We start from the raw sequence: 22,563 nt of genomic DNA, 5'->3' as shown, positions 1-22,563 counted from the left end.
TCCTTCTGATATATACCCAGGAGTGGAATTGCTGGGTCATATGGTAGTTCTGTGTTTTAATTTTTTGAGGAACCTCCATACTGTTTCCCACAGTGGCTGTACCAATTTACATTCCCACCAACAGTGTAGGAGGGTTCCCTTTTCTCTACATCCTTACCAACATTAGCTATTTGTATTCTTTTTGAAGGAAAACACGACAATTCAAAACCTATGGAATGCTGCAAAGCAGTTCTAAGAGGGAAGTTTATAGCAATACAAACTTAGCTCAGGAAATAAGAAAAATCTCAAACAAACAACTTAACCTTATTGTCTTACTTATTTTTAAGTATCCTTGCTTAGCAGTGCCTGGCACACACAGGAGTTCACAAATGTTTGTTCAAGGAATGAATGGATGAAGCGGGTGTGGGTGGAGGAGCCATAGCAACCTCTGACTGCAGATCAGGCCTTGGATTTGGGAATAATCAGGTCAGAATGGGGTGTGCAGAGCACTGGGGCTCAATATTCTTTGAAGGCTGCTTGAACTGATGCCGGGATGGGGCAGCTTGGGCATTGCCTGCTCAGAAATTTTGCCGTCTTTTCCTCCAAGGCAACTCAGGGGAATCACTGCAACTTCATGAAACAGTATTACAGGTGACTGGGGTAGAGCCAAGTCGTCACATGAGTGTAGTGACACAGACTGGCTCCAATCCCAGCTCCCGTCGGGGATGCTGCATTAGGTACTTCTCTGAACCTCTGTCTCCTCATCTGTAAAATGTGGATGATTCTGCCCATCTAATAGAGCTATTTTTAAAAAGTATATAAAGTGATTAGAACAGGTTAGATGTTTAATAAGTAGTAGTTATTATTGTTATCCTCTTTCAAAATAAATTGAAGGTGTCAGATCATGAATTAGCGGCCTGTTACAAAGGCAAGTTCTAAGAGAAGGCATGTGTTTCATGGAATAATTTCAGTATTTTTATTTCTAGTGTTACCAGAAAGGACAGTATTATTCTAAAATATTTAAATACATGCATGCACATGAACCTGACTACCTATAAATAGAACTTCATTTGGTTAGAAACATGTTCCAAATTGCCATATAATACATTAATTTTAACAACTAGACACAAGATTATTCAAAAATGCACATTTTTTAAATCTGACAATCTTATTTCAAATTTCAAATCATTTTTTATCTTATTTTTGATATTGTTTATTTCAGTATTGTATTTCTTTTACAGAAACTCAAAGTGGTTTACAAGTTGCATCTTATTTTAGTGAGTCTGATGTACTATCTGTATAATAAGGCCATTTCTGCATTTTTAGCTACGATGGTTTGTTTATGTGGTTTGTTTATATGGGTACGTATAAAATGGTTCCTCACAAAAACTTGTAGAAGAGATATATATATACATATTCTTATCATTTTAAGAATCAGCCCATTTAGCAAAACGTTGCCTTTGTTATAGATCTTTTTATATCTATGCATATATATAAACACACAATTTTTGTGTATATCACAGTGTTTATATATATTTTAAACCATATATATATATATATATATATATATATATTTAACACAATGGCATGTTTTTTCTGAATGCCAGGACAGTAGGTTTCTGTTTCTAGGGGAATTGAATAAAGCATTTGGATATGTGAATGGCAGGAAGTCCCTCCTTCCTTTTACCTCTTTTCTATTTCTTCATATCCCCTAAAGGAAGTGATTCTCTGACCAGATTTCAGGACTCTGATTGGGCTGCATTTAGTAGGGGAGCCAGGCAAACAGTATTGAAAGGGATGCCTCCCTTCTTTTCTTCTTGCCTCCAGGCATGAGAGGGTACTTAAGATAATCATGGACTCCTTTGGGCCTTACTATTGTGCTTTTTTCCTCTCTCACAAAAGCACTTAGGTGCTTGGGAATTCTCGTTGTTTCAGGCTGTGGTTGGTGAGAATACTGAGATGTAATAGCGACAGAGAGGCTCTGCTCTGACTCAATGCCTAGGCTAGGCGCTGCAGTCTAGATTTATCACAGATGCCTGTGCTGGAAGGCCTGTGCCCCCAGCTAACCAGACGGTGGCAAGTGGATTTTCCATGAGCCGTGACCTTACGTGGTAGCTCTTCCAGGAACCTGGGGCGAGAAGAGCTGACCAGGCCAAGGCAGGATTTGGTCCCCACCCTTGATGTGTAATACTGTTGAAGCCTCCTTTGTGCTTTCAGATGAACAAATTAATTTTGCTCATCTGTTAAAATTAAATTCTAAGTGTCAATTTTGGTGAAAAATCTGATTAATTCTTTTTGGCTAGATTATCACTGTAGCTTAAATTAAATATCTCAGATAGATGTTAAGTAGTACTAAGTACTAAATGTATATGGACCTAAGTACCAGGGTAGATGTGCTCAGATTTATCCCTTGACATTGGACAATTATTTTTTCAGTCTTGATGTTGCAAATGTCTGGATTACTGTGCTACAGAGATGAATTGACTTGGTTGCTGTCCATTGTATTGTTTCCTATGATTTTATAACCATAACCACTGAATAAATATTTTAAGAAAGTGAACAGTAACTTCTAATTCTGGCAATATAATGAAACAGCTTGAAAAACTCTTCAACTATAAAGTGCTGTAAACACTGGATAAAAATATACAAAATGGGGCTTCCCTGGTCATGCAGTGGTTGAGAGTTTGCCTGCCGATGCAGGGGACATGGGTTCGTGCCCCGGTCCGGGAGGATCCCACATGCCGTGGAGCGGCTGGGCGTGTGAGCCATGGCCGCTGAGCCTGCGCGTCCTGGAGCCTGTGCTCCGTGACGGGAGAGGCCGCAGTGGTGAGAGGCCCGCGTACCGCAAAAAAAAAAAAAAAAAAAAAAAAAAAATATATATATATATATATATATATACACACACACACAAAATGTAACTTGAATGCATGTCTGAGACAGCAAAAAATTAAGAGGAGTCCTTAATTGAAAGAGTGAAAACTTGAATCCAAAGAAGTAAATGACTGCAGAAGGTGGTGGTCCTGTATGACCAAAGGCTTTGGGTTTAGCCACGTCAATGAGCAGCTGAAGGCCAGAGGTCAACAGGAGCTTGGGTTATGCAGGCCAGATGCCCAGTCCTGCTCTTTGTACTCTTTTCTCTTCCTCGTCTGTCCTTCTCATAGGCAGTGTCATTTTACACTGATTCTAGATTATTAGCCCTCAAGGGATCTTAAAGATTACTTTTCGGTTATGTAGGAGGGGACATTGGGGCTCATAGAGTTTCAATGGCTTCATTGGTGGCAGAACCAGGACAAGAACCAATTTTCTTCTATTTCAGAGTCCATTCTACTCTACTACCTTGTCTCTTTCTATTTTCTTTTTCATTCAAAAATGAAATGTGCATGTGTGCGTATTCATGCGTGTGTGTGTGTGTGTGTGTGTGTGTGTGTGTGTGTGTGTGTGTGTACACAGATGAGTCTTTTTGGACAGAAGCTTGAACAGATGATATAGGACACATTTAAAATATTTTGGGCTCAAAGTTGATGTGGTGGGAGATGCAGGAGGGCCTAAGGCTGCTGAGGTTGTTACTTCTTTCCTCAGTTCTCCCATGTCTATGGAAGATACTCCTTTAACTGGTCTCCAGGAGGTACAGGCTGGAAGAGTTGGTGCTGCTCATTTTGCCAGAATGCTTTGGGCAAATGGAGTCCTGGGCATCTATTTATAGTTTATGAACCACCATGAGATCATAAGGCCCGATACAGAGCTGTGGCTAACTCTTACCAGCACTACCCCTTTCATGGTGGGTCCTGCATTAACTGTGACAAGATCCCTAGTGGTCTACTCTAACTTCAGAGGAGCTGAAGGATTCCCCAGTCACATTCCACTTCTGAAGGGTAAGTGTTTGAATATGGGTCAAGCAGGGCTGAACAGAGACATTTGAGCCTTCTGGTCAGGCTAGTAATTTGATGTCCTTTCATACTGAGATCTAAAAAAGTCATTCAGTGTTTATTAAGTGGGAATAAGAAAAAGCAGATTTTCTATTCAAAAATATTTCGGTAACAGACTCACTTGTTAACTTCCACTGACCAAAGCAGAATCAATATTGTTAAAATATTCAGCCATATGTTTAGTCTTTTTCTCTTTCCAATTTAGATGAAATAGGTCACTTGTTCTTGGTAAATAGCAGTATGATATGCAATATTTGTCTTGGGATTTTTACTGGAATACTGATTTTTAATATATCATGACCCTTTGGGTTTACTGCAAAACTACCCAACAGAAACAGTTTGATTCAGCATGGTCTGCTTTTATTTTTAATTTTAAACATGCATTTAATTGTTTTACCTCATTCTTTTGGTGCTGCCTACTTTCTTTGGTAACTAGTGCTTTGCAGAAGAGGAAGAAGAAAATGAGGTAAAGGAAAAAGGGGCTTTAGAACTGTCCAAAAGTGATATTTTGAGGAGTGAAAGGTCTAAGATATGTTCAAGATGCCCAGCCTGGTGGGTTCTATCAAGATGGAGCCTGAGGTTTGAGGAGTTTCCAGACACCAGGGAGAATCTATAAGGCAAGAAAGAAAGAATACCCTGATAGATTACATATTTCTTCTAGACACAAACTTCTTCCTAATAGTAAACTTTAATAGAAATGGATCCTTTTATAGGGACAGTGAAGTTAATATTTTTGAAATACCGTGGACAACATAAAGCTTTTTATAATGGTATATAGAAAATTTAGAAACTTCTTTCACATGGCCATTTCTTATATTAGACAAAAACTGAGAGCATAACATTAAAATGTAATTTGTTGAAGATGTTTCTTACGGGGTTCAATCCTAGAGACTACCATGTGTAGAGCTTAATAGTAATCTACCTGGTATGAAGATAGTGCTAGAGAAATGGATGGATAGTTCTTTATATTCTTTTCCTTCTGTGTTGCTGGCTTTGAAGAGGACCTGGTACTAAACAATAAAGGTTCGTCTTTCTCAGGTGTTATTGGAGCACTGGTGTTCTGAGGTGCCTACTGAAAAAGACCCATATATTTTGTAGACCAAACAATCAGATAGAGAGAGCGTAGTTCACTGCGAAATCTTCATTCTTACCAGATGAATCCATCTCTGCAAAACAGGGTCCACAGGACTGGTTGGTGAACATGATTAACTTCCTTATCAAGAAATAGCTTTGAAACTATTTGGAGGAACACTTAATTTGTCCCAGAATATGCCAACGAATATAGCCTACCTTATTTTTGGCTGTAAAGCTATAGGATGTTAAAAATCTAGAAAATATTCTTGTAGTACATTCAATTAATCTTGCACTTACCACATTGCCAAACTTAGACATGACATATAAATATTTATGAGGTTACTAACATGGAATCTGGGATAATCTGTATAAGGACAGGACATACTGTCATCTAAAATTCATCTACAATCTCATAGTATTAAGAGTGACAGGCATATCTTAAATATTAAGAGAATAAATTGTCAATACCTTCAAAGTTCATACACCTACATTTTATACCAATAATTAACATACCTCTCCCTTACCTCCTCCTTGGAAGTAAACTATGTACAAATTAGCAATAAATGGTTAATATGTAAGTTACACATTTGCCTTATGTTTTCATTAAGCAGGTTCACAACAGATGTCTATCAGGCAACATCTTTTTTTTTTTTAACCTTTGATCATTGACTTTATTTGTGGAGTTTTTTGTATACACAAAAATTTTAATTTTCATATATTCAAATATGCCTTCACATTCTTACCTAGCTTTGGGGTTTGCAGTTTTAATTAAACAGGCGTTCCTAACTCCTATATTGTACATGTAGTTTTTTAGATTTGTCTACATTTAACTCTTATTAATTTTCAAAATTTTCTAAATTAAAAAAAATGTTTAACATCTTTATTGGAGTATAATTGCTTTACAATGGTGTGTTAGTTTCTGCTGTATAACAAAGTGAATCAGCTATACATATACATATATCCCCATATCTCCTCCCTCTGGCATCTCCCTCTCACCCTCCCTATCCCACCCCTCTAGGTGGACACAAAGCACCGAGCTGATCTCCCTGTGCTATGTGGGTGCTTCCCACTAGCTAGCTATTTTACATTTGGTAGTGTATATATGTCCGTGCCACTCTCTCACTTCGTCCCAGCTTACCCTTCCTGTTCCCCGTGTCCTCAAGTCCATTTTCTACATCTGCCTCTTTATTCCTGTCCTGCCCCTAGGTTCTTCAGAACCATTTTGTTTTTAGATTCCATATATATGTGTTAGCATACGGTATTTGTTTTTCTCTTTCTGACTTACTTCACTCTGTATGACAGTCTCTAGGTCCATCCACCTCACTGTAAATAACTCAATTTCATTTCTTTTTGTGGCTGAGTAATATTCCATTGTATATATGTGCCACATCTTCTTTATCCATTCATCTGTCGATGGACACTTAGGTTGCTTCCATGTCCTGGCTATTGTAAATAGTGCTGCAATGAACATTGTGGTTCATGACTCTTTTTGAATTATGGTTTTCTCAGAGTATATGCCCAGTAGTGGGATTGCTAGGGCATATGGTAGTTCTATTTTTAGTTTTTTAAGGAACCTCCATACTGTTCTCGATAGTGGCTGTATCAATTCATATTCCCACCAACAGTGCCAGAGGGTTCCCTTTTCTCCACACCTTCTCCAGCATTTATTGTTTGTAGATTTTTTCATGATGGCCCTTCTGACCGGTGTGAGGTGATACCTCATGGTAGTTTTGATTTGCATTTCTCTAATGATTAGTAATGTTGAGCATCCTTTCATGTGTTTGTTGGCAATCTGTATATCTTCTTTGGAGAAATGTCTGTTTAGGTCTTCTGCTCATTTTTGTATTGGGTTGTTTGTGTTTTTAATATTGAGCTGCATGAGCTGCTTGTATATTTTGGAGATTAATCCTTTGTCAGTTGCTTCATTTGCAAATACTTTCTCCCATTCTGAGGGTTGTCTTTTTGTCTTGTTTATAGTTTCCTTTGCTGTGCAAAAGCTTTTAAGTTTCATTATGTCCCATTTGTTTATTTTTGTTTTTATTTCCATTTCTCTAGGAGAAAAGGATCTTTCTGTGATTTATGTCATAGAGTGCTCTGCCTATGTTTTCCTCTAAGAGTTTTATAGTGTCTGGCCTTACATTTAAGTCTTTAATCCATTTTGAGTTTATTTTTGTGTATGGTGTTAGGGAGTGTTCTAATTTCATTCTTTTACATATAACTGTCTAGTTTTCCCAGCACCACTTATTGAAGAGGCTGTCTTTTCTCCGTTGTATATTCTTGCCTCCTTTATCAAAGATAAGGTGACCTGGGCTTCCCTGGTGGCGCAGTGGTTGGGAGTCCGCCTGCCGATGCGGGGGGCGCAGGTTCATACCCCGGTCCGGGAGGATCCCACGTGCCGTGGAGTGGCTGGGCGCGTGAGCCATGGCCGCTGAGCCTGCGCGTCCAGAAGCCTGTGCTCCGCAATGGGAGAGGTCGCGGCAGTGAGAGGCCCGCGTACCGCAAAAAAAATAAATAAAAAAAAAAAGATAAGGTGACCATATGTGCGTGGGTTTATCTCTGTCCTTTCTATCCTGTTCCTTTGATCTATATTTCTGTTTTTGTGCCAGTACCATACTGTCTTGATTACTGTACTTTGTAGTATAGTCTGAAGTCAGGGAGCCTGGTTCCTCCAGCTCTGTTTTTCTTTCACAAGATTTCTTTGGCTATTTGGGGTCTTTTGTATTTCCCTACAAATTGTGAACTTTTTTGTTCTAGTTCTGTGAAAAATGCCATTGGTAGCTTGATAAGGATTGCATTGAATCTGTGGATTGCTTTGGGTAGTATAGTCATTTTCACAATGTTGATTCTTCCAATCCAAGAACATGGTATATCTCTCCATCTGTTTGTATCATCTTAAATTTCTTTCATCAGTGTCTTATAGTTTTCTGCATACAGGTCTTTTGTCTCCTTAGGTAGGTTTATTCCTAGATATTTTATTCTTTTTGTTTCACTGGTAAATGGGAGTGTTTCCTTAATTTCTTTCTCAGATTTTTCATCATTATTGTATAGGAACGCCAGAGATTTCTGTGCGTTAATTTTGTATCCTGCTACTTTACCAAATTCATTGATTAGATCTAGTAGTTTTCTGGTAGCATCTTTAGGATTCTCTATGCATAGTATCATGTCATCGGCAAACAGTGACGGTTTTACTTCTTCTTTTCCGATTTGGATTCCTTTTATTTCTTTTTCTTCTCTGATTGCTGTGGCTCAAACTTCTAAAACTATGTTGAATAAGAGTGGTGAGAGTGGGCAGCCTTGTTTTGTTCCTGATCTTAGTGGAAATGGTTTCGGTTTTTCACCATTGATAAGCATGCTGGCTGTGAGTTTGTCATATATGGCCTTTATTATGTTGAGCTAAGTTCTCTCTATGCCTACTTTCTGGAGGGTTTTTATCATAAATAGATGTTGAATTTTGTCCAAAGCTTTTTCTGCATCTATTGAGATCGTATGGTTTTTATTCTTCAATTTTTTAATATGGTGTATCATGTTGGTTGAGTTTGCATATATTGAAGAATCCTTGCATTCCTGGGATAAACCCCACTTGATCATGGTGTATGATCCTTTTAATGTGCTGTTGGATTCTGTTTGCTAGTATTTTGTTGAGGATTTTTGCATCTACGTTCATCAGTGATATTGGTATCAGGCAACATCTTGAATTAAAGTATTTTCTGAAACTAACAAATAACTGTAAATAATTTGAAGTACAAAAGTAGTGATTTAAAAATATACAATTCAAAAAAATATACAATTCAGAGTTTTTACTTTTTCATGTATTTTTTAAATGAAAAATTTTCCTACCAATACTTTAGTTCTATCCTAGAAAATTTATTGTCTAAATTCTTAGAATAGCCTCCCAACTAATCTCTCTGACTTCACTGCCCATCCCAATATAATCCATTGCAGTATTACTACTCATAGAGTATGACTCTCAGAATTTTTCTTGAAAAATAATTGGATTACCAAAAAACTATACATATTTAAAATTTGATGAGTTTTGACATATGTGTACATCAGTGAAACCATCACTACAATCACATAATCAACATATCATCACCTCTAAAGATTCCTATGCCCTTTGTGATCCCTCCTTCCTGATTTTCCCAATCCTCACACCCCTGACATTTTCCCCCACCTCCCAGGAAACCACTGATTTGCTGTCTTATGTCACTATAGATTGGATTGCATTTTCTAGATTTTATAAAAATGGAATCATACAATATGTACTTTTTTTGGTCTGGATTCTCTCACTCAGCATAATTATTTTGAGATTCATTCATGTTGTTGCTTGTATCAATAGATCATTCCTTTTTATGGCTGAACAGTTTTCCATTGTATAGATATACCACCATTTGTCTATCCAGTTACCCGTTGCTAATCATTTGGGTTGTTTCTAATTTTTGACTATCACAAGTAAAGCTGCTGTCAGCATTTGTGTACAGTCTTTGATGGACATATGCTCCCATTCTTTCCTCTATTTTATTTTGTTCTCAATCTACTTCTAAACAAAAAGGGATACATTTATAAGAATCACTTTTGCTAGTAATTTACCCTGTTGGAATTAGCTAATTGATGGAAATGGACTGTTAAATTGGCACTGAGTAGACTTACAGGGATAAAAAGACTAAGCACCCAAGCTCTATCTGTCAGTCGCATGAAATCTGTGAATGCAGCTCCTGACAGAGAAAATTCATTTTCTACTCTCTTGCACAGAATCCACCTACATTTTTCTTCTTTATGAATCTTTTACATAATTAGTAACCAAATTACCTCTCATCAGGAAAATCTTTTACATGCAAAGTTATTTTTTTTTAATTTTAAGAAACATGTTGTTTGGGTTTTTATATACCATAATCCCTCTAGCCAAATGTTTGAATGTTATTTTTACATATTTGTGAATCTAGGTTTTTTTATTTTTCATAGCAAAGACCTAAAGAATTTCTAACATTGATTTTACTAGTGCATATTTAATAAATGTCTTCAGTCGCTTAAGTAATGTTAAATCTCAGCCTTTGTTTATATTTCATGAGGGAATGATGCTTTGGTGTGTTTTGCCTACTTAATGAATAATGGCTGAGATAGTTAAGCACATGCCTTTTAATGAAAAGGAATTGCATTTGGGGATTTTAAAATAGTGTTTGATTTTAAGTGATGTGTAATTAAATTAATAATTAAAAAGTCCACAAAATTCACCTATGAAATGAATTTTTTTTTAAGTTACATTTGTAATTCTGTAAAATCTGAGTTGCCAAGAAGAAAAGATCAAGCCAACTGGCAAAGTATTCTATTTCAGTATATTTAAAAATGGAAGTATTTTTAATATTTACAAATATAAGTGAAAGTAGAAAGGAGATAAACATGGATTCAGACTATAGATCTATCTTATTCTTCAGTCCTCAGCTTAACTATTTCCTTCTGAGGCTTTGCCTGAGTTTCTTTTTATTTTTTTATATAATTTTAAAGGTTACTTTCCATTTACAGTTATTACAAAATATTGGCTATATTCTCCGTTTTGTACAATACATCCTTGAGCCTATCTTACATGCAGTAGTTTGTACCTCCCACTCCCCCACCCCATATTGCCTCTACACACCCTCTCCAGTGGTAACCACTAGTTTGCTTTTTATATCTGTCTCTGCTTCATTTTTGTTATATTCACTAGTTTGTTGTATTTTTTAGATTCCACATATAAGTGATATTATACAGTATTTGTCTTTCTCTGTCTGATTTATTTCACTTAGCATAATGCCTTCCAAGTCCATCCGTGTTGCTGCAAATGGCAAAATCTCCTTCTGTTTTATGGCTGAGTAATATTCCATTGTAAATATATACCACATCTTTTTTATCCATTCATCTGTTGATGGACACTTAGGTTGCTTCAATATCTTGGTAACTGTAATTAATGCTGCTATGAACATTGAGGTACATGTACCTTTTCGAATTAGTGTTTTTGTTTTTTTCGGATATATGCCCAGGAGTGGAATTGCTGGGTTATATGGTAGTAGGTCCCTTCCTTTATTCTGTACCACAACTCTCTATTCATTGCTTTCATAGCATTTTTTTCAATTTGCAATTATGTATATTTTTAGTTTGTTGCTTGTTTATGAGATAAAATATCACTGTTAGGTTTTGGAGGTAACATGGGCAAAGATTTGTCATTGAATCTAAATTATATTGGGTACCAAATGTGGGTGGGGTCAAATGGGCATTTACATCAGAAAGAGTATTTGGGATCAAAGAGTTACAGAGACCAGAGCTCTTGGCACAGCTGAGGCACTTGGCATCATAGATGCTGCTGATGTGTAGATTATTGGGAAGAGAGATTGTACAAGTAATATATAAGCCTTTTTTTTTTTCTCTTTTTTAGAAGACCTTTAGGATTTGGGAATGGAATGAATTTTGGTACTCAATTTTATTTTCTCCTTTATCCTTTTTTCTCAGTTAGGATGGAAAAATCAGTCCTTTAAAGTATAAAACAGCTAGATCCCTTGTGTATGAGCAAGCACTGCTATGTGAAATAGTTCACATTTAGGCACAGGCAGAGGTGGGCATAGTGAGGCCTGGGTAGCTGCACTAGACTGCTTTCCCAAATTGTTCTTCTTTATCTTAGTTTAACAAATTCCAGGCCAAAGAGGGACTTGGGTTCTGATCTGTCCAAAGACTTCTGGAGTTGTCCTGCCCTCCAGTCCCATCTGTTCTCATATTGACTCTGAACTGTGGGTTGTGGATTTCAGGAACACAGACTGTGGATTTAATCATTGAGGTATGGTAGAATCTTATTAATAAAGAGATAAAGAGGAAAGGGGATTATGTAGCAAAAATGTTGTATTCTTGGGTCCATGATAGACTAAAGTCTTAAAGAATTTTACAAACCCGAGGGTTAAGAGAAGATTTAAAAGGCCTGTTTATGAAACATTGTCTACAGGAGTCAGGTTTATTCAGAGACAGTGAGAATAATGACACACGTATCAAGAAACAACAGCTTTAGGTTTTGCTTCAAGAAAAAGTGGAAGATGACAGAGAAGATGCATTGATCAAGACACAATGAAAAGATACACACTCTCATGAAAAGGACTGTGATTTTAGAGTCCAGGGTAGTTGCAAATGAAAGGGAAAAGAAAATGTATGCATACCAAAATGTTCAGAAAGCTAGAACTAGGAAAGAAGATTCAAGATTTTAGAGGATGACCTAGGGGGACTTCTCCCCCCCCCCAACCCTTTTCCCCCACCCCTCCTGCACAGAGGGAGCCCGGAACACAGTAAACTATTGAAGAATGCTCTTGAAATCTGCAGGCAGGGAGTCAATAATAAAAAAAATTGGGGAGCCTACCCTTAGTGACTGGGACAGCCGCTAGAGGTTATATAAGTTTTGGAGAATTTGATATTGGAAGGCTGGGAAAGTCAGCAGAGAATACGTCAGTCATTAACAAGGGAGTTCTTAGGTGCTGTGGTTAGTACGTGTGGGGAAGCAGATTTGGTTCTTGCCATGAGGGAGCATGTTTAGGAAATTTATGGTGATAGGACTCTTAAAAGAGATGATGAGATGTATTAGATGGGAGTCAGACAGCATTTCAGTACAATGAGTTCAGGCATGGATTAGGGAGGAGACTGATGGATGGTGTACTTGTATGTGAGAATTACCCTTTCCAGGGAAGGGAAGGTGGACAGGATTTGTTTTGGTAAATGTGGAACTCATTCATCTCATCTCACTTTCTGTAAGAAATCGAAAAATGTGGAATCTGGAGATAGATGTTAGGAAAACAACCATTTCTGGGTCAGAAAGCAAAGGTCCCAGGGAAGGAAGGAAAAAAGGCATTCTGAACCAACCAACAATAATAGAGCTACATAAACCAAGAAAAATATGCCAGTAGCTAATTTTAAGATTCAGCTAGGTGTGCCCGGAAGAACTCTGAGAACAGCAGAGGAAGAAGGGACACTGGAGGGAAAATGTGGCCAAAGGCATTTAAAGTGTAGCCACTGAAAGAATGACGTATTCTGGGCTCTGAATATTCAAAAATGGTAGGAAGGCCTGGATTTACTGGGCCCTAGAAACCCGAGCTAGGGGAAATAATAGACACGTTGTTCATCAGAAATATGTTGTTTTGTGTGGCTGCCATAACATTACCACACACTGGGGGGCTTAACAAACCAGAAATTTATTCTCACAGTTCTGGAGGCCAGAACTTAGCCTAATTACATCTGAAGAGACCCTGTTTTTTCAAATAAGGTAACATTCACAGGTTCCAGGGATTAGGAAGTGGACAGGTCTTTCGGGGGTGGGCCACCATTTAACCTACTACAGGCCTGGGGAGGACTTGTGCTTCTAGAGTCTACGTGGTAGGCTGGTTCTTGTTGTTATTGCTTTCTCTAGCGTGGTGAGCACATCTGATCAGGGTTGGCTTTCTTGTGATAAATTCAGCTGTCCTCCACTGTCTTTGTTTCTTTTCTTTATTCCTGACCCTTCATGGAGGTGATAGATTAGGTCAGCTTTTGTACTGTCAAACTGGCCATCTTAAAATTAGAGGGAGGGAGGGAGCCTCTACAGGAGACAATTTTACATGGGTCTTTGGCGTGTCTGCACCTCTTGCAAGAAGAGGCACTGATATTTTTAAGGATATTTGTATAGTGAAAAGCCTTAGAAGATAAAGATAGTGCCTTCCTCTGGAGCAAAGGGAAGCTTTTTTTTTTCTTCCCTAGTACAGTAAAGATAGTCTCCTTTTTGGGCAAAGTTCAGGCAGGTTTACTTGGCAGCCCTTATTAAAGGTTGGGATCCCCTAAGCTTGAGTTTCCTCAGCTGTGATGCAACGTACTGTGTGAGCAGCATCTTTCTGGACTGCCTTGTGATGTCCCAAGGGACATGGGGATAAGAGTAACGCACATGACCATGAAGCCCAGGCTGTTTGCTATGCAGTGAAGTAACACATCTTTTGTCTCTAACATAAGAATCTTGCATGTTCTGCCAGCATCCATGACACTGTAGCAGGCTAACTTATTAGCTTGCAAGTTGGGTAAAATTCCAGAGCTTTCACCGTTCTTGACAGCATCCTTGAGGCCTCCTGGCTTCAGCTGAATTCACTCACTTGACTTGGATAGGTACTGAGTGCGTATCCAACTATTGAAATAGTCAAATTCTGGTTCCCTTTTGGCTATCGTTCCTACTTGTGTGCTTTACCTATAGAACTCCAGGGGAGGAAGGGGTTAGTGGTAGGGTTTTGGGTGACATCTGCTGTTGCAGTGTAATTGGAGCTGGGAGAGTGGGCAAAAGATTAATTGTAGCAAGTTTAAGGCTGAACAGGGAGTTTATGCAACACAAATAAAAGTGTGATTATGTGAAGACATATGTACGAGTGAGTTTATTACAGTTTATAATAGTGGAAATCTGGAAGCAATCTGAATGCCCATCAAGAGGGTTGAATAAAATATAGTATATCCATGCTATGGAATATTATGCAGCTATTAAAAAGAAAGGAGTAAATCTGCATATTTGGTCTCAGAAGATAAACTCAGCACTTTATTAAATAAAAGGAAAGTTGTAGTAAAATAAGCATAGTCTTTTCCTTTTAAAAAACCTCTATATATTTGTATAAACAAAATAAAGACTTTGGGAAGATACATACTAAATTGTCATAGTTAGCACTTATTGCTTTTATAATCACACTACTCAGTAAAAGTGTAAGAAAAAAGTGCTAATAGTATTAAAGTGAGTGGAGGCTGTTATTAAGAGAGGGAAGGAAAGAAACAGGGTGGTATATAGAGTTCAGGGAAGTTGGTAATTTTATATTTTTAAAGAGTGGAAGAGAGAAGGAATTTATGGGGAAGTAGGCCCTAGACCAGGAAATCCATTCTTCCATCTGTCCTCTCATTGTCCTTTCACCCATCTTTCATCCTTCCATCCCCCTTTGCATTCACCCTTCCTCCCTTCCTCCCGTGACATTTAAGGAGGACAAAAACAGTGCAGGTGATACAGTGATGAAGACACTAAGTCTCTGTTCTTGTGCAGCTCCATTCTAGTGGGGGAGACAAAATATACAAGTTGCCAAATGAACGATATAATTGTAGGTAGTAGCAAGGGTTGTGAAGAGACAATAAAGCAGACTGAGGGTCAGTTTATTTTAGGGAGGGCAGGGTGGGGTACCTTAGATAGGATGGTTGAGAAAGGCATTCCTGAGGAGCTGACATTTGAGCAAAGGCCTGAATGACGTGATACGCAAAATCTGATGGAAGAGGTTCCACAGGCAGAGGGTCAAGCAAGTATAGAGATCCTGACTTGAGAATAAGCTTATCACAAAATGATGTCAGCAGAGAGAGTTGCAGAGGTGGGCAGGGGCCGCTCCTGGGGTAGGCGATCTAGGTTGTCTTATGGAGATGTTCTCCTCGGGTTGGAGTTAGGCAAGGAGGGAAAACTGTGCTTTTTAATGGGGTGTAGTCAACACTGCTGACTCATTCCATAGGAATCTTTTGTTAACTGGTGACAAACTTCTGGAAATGGGTTGAAAATCCATCCTGTTTCCACAGCACATTTCCTCTATGTGTTCAAAGTAAATGTTCTGTCCTGGCAGCCATTTTTTCTTTGGCTCCATGGCTGTTGAAAGCAAACTGTATAAATAATATTGTGCCAATTTTATTTTGGTCATCTCATCAGGACTGTCTTTTTTTCCCCAGAATAATTGATATGAAAAGCATGTATTATAATTTAAATGCAAATATCTCCTTGGGTTCTGATACATTTTCCAAAGTTTGCAAGTGGAAATCGCTTCCCAAACAAAGCCAAGAGTGTATTTAGCATTAATGTGCACATGTGGAGTTCATACAACTGTATCAGCATCATTGCTTTGAGCTTCATTAAAAATGGATTAACCTTCCAGGGTGTTTGAGATTAGTTTCTACCGAAGGTCTGCATAGTTCATGGTGTTATGCACTCACCTCTGAAAAATCTGATTTTCTTTTTTATTGGCACTTAAAAAAATTGTAATTTCCGAGTGGTCATCATGAGAACAGTGTCTTATAATAAGTAGGGTTTCCACAATACTCTGTTGTAAACAAGGGGGGCCTGGTTGGAAGGACACATAGTTTGTCCAGTACCAAGAATGATACACAGCAAGGGGGTGGGTTGACATGGAAACTTTTACATTCAAATATTGAGACCCCAAAGCATCGATTAACCCAGGGATGGCTGTGGGAATGTTATAGACCCTCCAAATGCCTGAATGTTGGGAGTTTTTCTTTTGGCTGCGGTCTGGTTTATAGGTTACTTTTAAGAGTATTTACTGTTATCTATAGTTTCTCAAGCGTTATTATTTCAAACATTCTTGTAACAAAATGGCTGAGTTACGATGAGAAGTCACTTTAACATGAGCTCTGGTTTTTATGCAGTATCTTTGTAGGTAGGCAATCCCAAGTGCATTCTCAATATAATGCCATTTGGACGTACAACATTCCAGATGATACCACTGGAGATAACATTCACACTTATCCTGCTTTTTGAGCAATACCCATACTAGGCAAAAATACTTACAAGTTTTCTTTTCTTTCTTCCTCATATGCAATCATACTCTTTTGTGCTACTACCCAACAGTGCATGCTTTGTATCTCCTGGTGGGAAGAGCTAAATTCCATTTGAAGAGAACCTGCAAAGCTTCGCATTGTTGTACAAAAGCCTCAGCTGCATGGTAGCCTCTAAATAGGGTCTCTATGACATCTGGGGGTGCTCTTAACCAGGCATGAGGTTTACTAGAGCGACACAGAAGTTTCACAGTCTGTAGAGAACCCAGCCAAGAAGCTACCCTTTCCTTCCCACACCCAGGATTTTATGGAACTTCCACTGAAACACAAAGAAGACCAGGGACCTCCCCAAGTAGGCACACTGAGTCCAGCACAGCACACCCTGAGGCTGCATCATGGAGTACCAGAAGGTGAGCAGACATTCTGTAGATCCCTGCAATAGAAAATAAGGAACTACCAGAACCACACTGAACTTAGAATATGAAATTTGAACAAACTCAGGTGGAAATTCATATTTTTATATATGAATACATGAGATGAGAATCCTTATACAAATTCTCATTCATAATAACTGCTAAAATATATAAGAAAGTGCTCAGTGCCTTGCAAACCAGAGTAGACTGTGGACCGCCTTCAAACACAGAAACAGATAAGTGGAAAATGAGAATTCAAGCGGCAAAGGAAGTGAAAATCTGGACAAGACCAGAGCAGAACCATTTTCCTCAGTTGTCTGGCTAAGAGTTTTACAAATCCTTGTTTTATGGTTTATTTTATGTATAATTGTGCTAAAGTTAACTTTTACTGTATTGAATTCTTCCATAGTATTTTTTCATATATTTTTAGAGACCCTGTTGTCTTTACAAAGTGTCAAGTTAAAGCACCATTTTAAAATTTGTTAAAGAATCTGAATTAGGTGGATTTTCAGGTCCAGGAAATCAGAGTGGGTCTACATCTCTGGGTTAATTAGTTGAAAACAAATCCTCTGAAATTAATTTGTCAACAATTAGTTTATCCAAAGACATTTCACCAAATGATTAATTGGCAGGGAAAGAATGTCAAAGCTTGTATAAAAGATAGGGTGGTTTTATTTCAATTCGTTTTTAATCCAATCCACTGTCTTTAACATGTCTCTTAGTTCACAGATTTATCAACTGCTTTAAGCAAATGAATGTCTTGCATATGTTTGAGCATTGTGAGAGTATTCACTGTCTGAATTGTCAGTCATACGTGTATCTGCTGCTCCCTGGGTCCTAGCTTGGGTGACCAGTGGAGGTGCCATAACTGGAACAGAGAAGCTGAGTAGAGGCTGGTTGGGAAGATTAAAGAGTTGAGTTCGTGGTGTAATGAATTTGGGTTTGGACAGGATGAAGTTTGTTTTATGCTATTACGGTGTAGGACTTCTAAACTTGATTTTGTGCTAAGGAAACACAAAGATGTAAGTTTCAAGATATTTTGTAATTTAATGCCTTCTTGTATAGAGGGCAAAGAAATTCCATTTTCCTCTTTTTGAAACTCTTGGAGTTTATTATCATTTTTATTTTTACTTTCTTTTTTCTCATATGAAGAGCTATAAATCTTAATAAGAAGTAAACCCAAATGTATATGTCATTGCATTGTTATCTATCAAATTTTGCCTGAAATGTTGGAGTGTGTATTCTTCTTTCTCCTGGGACTCAAGTGAAAGTGCTTAGTAAAATGTAAGGTACTACACAAATGTGATCTATAATTACCTTAAATGTTATCCAGATTTTATAGTTACCAGTCAATCAGGTAATAACAAGCATTTACTAAATTCTCTCAAAGTGGAAAACATTATATTAGGTAGTTGGGGGGTCTGAGGAACAGACAGAGCACAAGACCTCAAAGAGCATTTAGAAGTGAGAGGCAGAATAAACAAACTTGTAACCAAATAGATTATTCTGTGTCTAGTGAGACCTGAGTTATGGTCACCAGGTAAGTGATTTACATGGAACTCAGTAGAGTTCTGGGAGCACTTCTTCTCCTTTTAACATTCAGAATGAAATGTTCAGCTGCAAAACAACAGCTGGAAGTCGACTGTACTTGGATACCTGTGGGATGGTGTGGCTGGATTGGAATGAAAATTCTGCTAGACCCCAAGGATGACGATGGTAACCCCCCCTTAAGTATCTGACTGAAGTTACAGTATAGACATTGATCTTTCTTTCTTTTTTTTTTTTTTTTTGTGGTATGCGGGCCTCTCACTGTTGTGGCCTCTCCCGTTGCCGAGCACAGGCTCCGGACGCGCAGGCTCAGCGGCCATGGTCCATGGGCCCAGCCGCTCCGCGGCCTGTGGGATCTTCCCAGACCGGGGCACGAACCCGCGTCCCCTGCATCGGCAGGCGGACTCTCAACCACTGCGCCACCAGGGAAGCCCTAGACATTGATCTTTAAATCTCATTTGCAGACAAATTTTGCTAAGTGCCACCAGACACCCGTGTTAGAATGATTAAACATCTGTTGATAAAAATAAAGACACTGAATATCAAATTATATCAGATTATATCATTGGTATCTCTCTAGTTGATTAATGCAAAGCCTCTAGAATGAGATGACAATATAACAGAGGCCACCATGCCCTTATGTAGAGTCACGTGCTCTGCAGATCGCTCAGAATGACTTCTGGTGGACCTCAGGCAAATGTTTTCCAGTAAAAGCTTTTTATTTATTTGAGTTGAGCATCTACTATGTGCCAGGCACTGTGCTAGGTAGTGGGGCTCTGAAGATGAATATGTTGAACTCCTGCTTTTGGGAGGTCACAGTCATGTGGGAGCAGCCACTGTTAAAAATAAGTACCAGAGACAGTGAACAGTGCTGTCACAGGGACATGGACACAAGGCTGTGGAACCACGGCGACTGGAAAGGCTGCCTGGGACAGGCAGGAAGTCCATGAGGAAATGATTTCTAATGATTTACTTAAGTGTATTTTCCTGTGTTGCCACATTTGGGTTGTTTCTGGGGGTCTCATATAATAAAGAAATATTTTAACATATTCATGCATAAGCCTCTTAAAAATGTACTTTGGATTATTTCTCTAGAAAGTATCCCCAGAAGTAAAATTACCAGACTAAAAGGTAATGAAAAAATCAAGTTTCTCGATACACATTTTCAAATTACTTTAAAAAAGTGTTCTATCAACTATCACTCCCATGCAAGTATGTAGGGGAATACACCTTTTAATGAATTCTTACCACATTGAGTAGTATAAATTTTAAGCTTTGCCAGTTTAATAGGTGAAATTTTCAGTTTAATGTTGCTTTTAAAGTGTTTCTTTGAAGTTTGGGTGCAGGAGTATTTTAAATATCTTTATTAAATAACTTTCATGTCAAAAACTCACCAATTTTAAATGTACAGTTTGACAAATTTTGCAAAATATAAAGTCATATAACTAGTACAACATAGACTTAGAACATTTCTGTTACCCTCAAAAAGATTCTTTGCATCCTTCAGAAGGCCTGTTCCCTACTCCTGGTCCCAGGAAACCACTGGTCCCTTTTCGTCACTGTAATTTTGCCATTTCTAACATTTCATATAAATGAGATCATATTGTATGTAGCCTCATGTGCCTGTTTCTTTCACTTAGCATAATGTTTTTGAGCCAAAATAGTTTTATTGTGCACTTCTTTAATTATTTTTGGAGTTGAATTCTTCTTCATGTATGTTTAAATCAGCTGTTTGGAGGAGATAATATTTTGAACTATAACATTAAAGAATGACCAAGAATTTCTTAACTGAAAACGGGGGGGAGAGAATTCAAGGTGGTGGAAACTATATTATACAAAAGGAAACTTGGTAAAAGGCTTGATATAACCAGGGAGTGGTAAGGAGTTCAGTGTCCAGGAGTTTAGAGGGTGCTTGTCGGGAGATTTGGAAGAGGTAGCTACACTGGATGGGAATGGATTGTAAAGGGCCTTAAGATGATGCTGGTTTTCTTTCTTTTCTTCTGGTTTTCTTCCCCTGTAGGCACTGAGGTTTCACAAAATACCTAAGGAGGGCACTGACATTTCCCCTTGGTTTGAGCGAGACCATTCTAGTAACGGAGGTAGAAATGGATATGGAGAAACATGAGTCATACAGAACAAATCGGAGACTGTGTAAAAGAGGCTTTATTTGAGGACCATTTAGAAAACTGAATCAGTACAATTTGGAAATCAAATGAATATGTCAGGAGAAGGGGATAAATTAAGAATGATATTGGTTTATCTAGCTTGGTAGACTGGTTACATAGTTAATTTATTAGTTGTGATAAATAATATTGGATGCAAACCCCATATAGGAAAAATGATAACTAGTTCCACGTATGCGTTGGGTCTGTAGTCTGCGGTAGTTGCCAGTTTGAATTTTGAGTCGAAAGCTAGAGCTACAGCTGTGGGCCGGAGATGTAAATTTGAGCCATTGGTAAATAGGTAGCAGGGAAATATGTAAAATCATGCAATCTGAATAAAGTGAAAATAGAGGACAACAGGCTAGAATCCTGGGGCAACTCCATCACTGAAGAGCCTTACTGATTTAGTGTAAGCTGTTTACTTGTGGGAAGATCCTGATTTTATGTTCCAGGGCAGCCTCCCCTACATGACCCAAGGGTAAATCTGGAACAACCTAAGCTTATCTGGGTAGTCCCATTCCCCTTACCAGTGACTGCTTTAGGGTAGAGCCAATGAGACATGAAGAGTAATTGGATGGAAGCTTCTGGGAAAGATTTCCTCATTCTTATAAAGGAACATAAGGAAAATTGGCTAGATTTTGCTCTTTGTGGATATAATGATTACAACTGTAACAGCCACCTTGTGTTCATGAGGGGAGATAGCAGAGACACAGCTGACATCAAAGGATGTAGAACAGAAAGATGAAAAGACTTGGGTGCTTTATGGCATCCCTTGCGCCAGCCAGTTGTGGAGCTGTCCAACTTCAGGACTTGTCAAGTGGGATAGTTGGTTTTCGTATTCATGGAAGCCAGTTGAGTTGGAATTTCTATTAGGTGAAGTTGAAAATATTTGAGAGGTTACATTATTCTAGGTAATTTCATATTTATTATGTTTGTAAAAATTTATACCACTGATGTACAGTGCTCAGAATATACATAAACATCTTACAAGTAAGATAATACTGGGAAACATCAGGACTGGGGGTAAATCAAGGCATACTACTTGACATCTTTACTTCTCTAAAATTGCATATATAAAGTTATTTTTAATTGCATTTTTATTTTAAATTAGTAACATCTACATGTATGAAAATAATTGAAGTTCTTAAAAAAGAGGCAATCTCTGTGGATACATTTTCATCATGAAGGAAGAGGAATGAACCCATTCACTGATGTGTCATCATACTTCTTGTTTTGTTCCTCTGATGAGGTACTCTCAAGAATTGCCCGGGGGTGGTGTGGGTATCATTGCTTGAGTTAAAAGTACCACACTATAGGCTTCATTCTGGTATGTAGAATCCGAGTTTCCTGGATGAATAGATAGTATCAGTCTTACTGTAGAAGACTCTAGAATGCATATCCAGGACCTTCTTGAAGAAATTTCCAAGCTGATATGAAGTAAAAAAATGGGTGGAGTGAAGAAGATCCTATCAACAGCAGCTGAGACCTAATATTAAGTCTCTGAAACAATACCTGTACATCCTTGTTGAACAGGCTAAAGGGGGTTCACTTGATAATCCTGTAAATATGGCTGCAGCAAAAACTGTAAGCACAAATTTCTGGAGGTATGAGCATGACTTAATTACATCTATGCTAATGTACTTTTTACTAGAGAATTTTCTACTTTGTAGAAATCAAATCAGAGAGATATTAGGACATCAAAGCAGCTCACCACTCCAGATGGTCGACAAAGTCTGAATGCAGTCCTTTTCACCCTGTAGTGCCATTTTCTGAAACTAGCCCTAACTTAACAGCTGTACGTGATCAAAGCAACAGAAGGGAATACTTGACATATTTATGAACAGAAAGAAAATATTTCTGAATGCCCAGGGGCACAAATGAGCATCAGAAAACTAGTGTAATGTCAGATACCGGGACAAAAGC

At 38.2% G+C, this 22,563-nt stretch overlaps 1 long non-coding RNA gene across 1 annotated transcript in view; it reads left to right on the top strand.

Moving 5' to 3' along the window:
* Positions 1-3,720: 3,720 nt before the first annotated feature.
* Positions 3,721-22,563, top strand: part of LOC137205026 (uncharacterized) — a 99,602-nt gene continuing 80,759 nt past the window's right edge. Inside the window, exon 1 of the long non-coding RNA XR_010933963.1 lies at positions 3,721-3,851. This is a non-coding gene — a long non-coding RNA (uncharacterized lncRNA). The remainder of the gene's footprint in view (positions 3,852-22,563) is intronic.

Source organism: Pseudorca crassidens, chromosome 13, assembly GCF_039906515.1.
Source record: "Pseudorca crassidens isolate mPseCra1 chromosome 13, mPseCra1.hap1, whole genome shotgun sequence".
In the NCBI taxonomy this organism is placed as follows: domain Eukaryota; kingdom Metazoa; phylum Chordata; class Mammalia; order Artiodactyla; family Delphinidae; genus Pseudorca; species Pseudorca crassidens.
This window is presented reverse-complemented; position numbering and strand designations above follow the sequence as displayed.